Source organism: Wasmannia auropunctata, unplaced genomic scaffold, assembly GCF_000956235.1.
Source record: "Wasmannia auropunctata unplaced genomic scaffold, wasmannia.A_1.0 LD336116.1, whole genome shotgun sequence".
In the NCBI taxonomy this organism is placed as follows: Eukaryota; Metazoa; Arthropoda; class Insecta; order Hymenoptera; family Formicidae; genus Wasmannia; species Wasmannia auropunctata.
Genome location: NW_012026774.1, coordinates 4,227,986 through 4,228,421, shown reverse-complemented (window position 1 = coordinate 4,228,421; position 436 = coordinate 4,227,986). Strand labels below are relative to the sequence as shown.

Genomic DNA, 436 nt, shown 5'->3' with positions numbered 1-436 from the left:
ATCAGTAAAAGGCATTGCAAGATATTGCTTTTACGAGACGAAATATGGGATTCGATCTTAGCTGCATCGCGATTCGAGAGCAGATAATTTTCCTTATTGTAATACTTTTAAGAGTAAAATTGCAAAATCTGACTCTTTAATAGCTTTCGTACCTTCGTAAGAAATAAGCTAAAAGATCAAGGTTTATAACAAATATTACACTTCTAAGAAATAAAATATGGTAAAATACAAATATGTATCTGCACCTGTGAATAAAGTGCAAATGAAGTGTAAATGAGTTTGCCTGTCTCTCCTGCCAGCCCTTAACTGAGTTCCGTAAAGCACATGATACGCATAATGTATTATTATATCTTTGTTGTTTATCGAAAATAACATAAAAGTATAGAATTTGTTCCGTTTCATTAATTAGCGTTAAACAAACAGCGTATAACAAATA

General features: G+C 31.4%; 1 protein-coding gene across 1 annotated transcript in view; it reads left to right on the top strand.

Moving 5' to 3' along the window:
* LOC105448584 overlaps positions 1 to 436 on the top strand; it is a 46,686-nt gene that overhangs the window by 7,005 nt on the left and 39,245 nt on the right. The gene's annotated exons all lie outside the window — the stretch shown is intronic.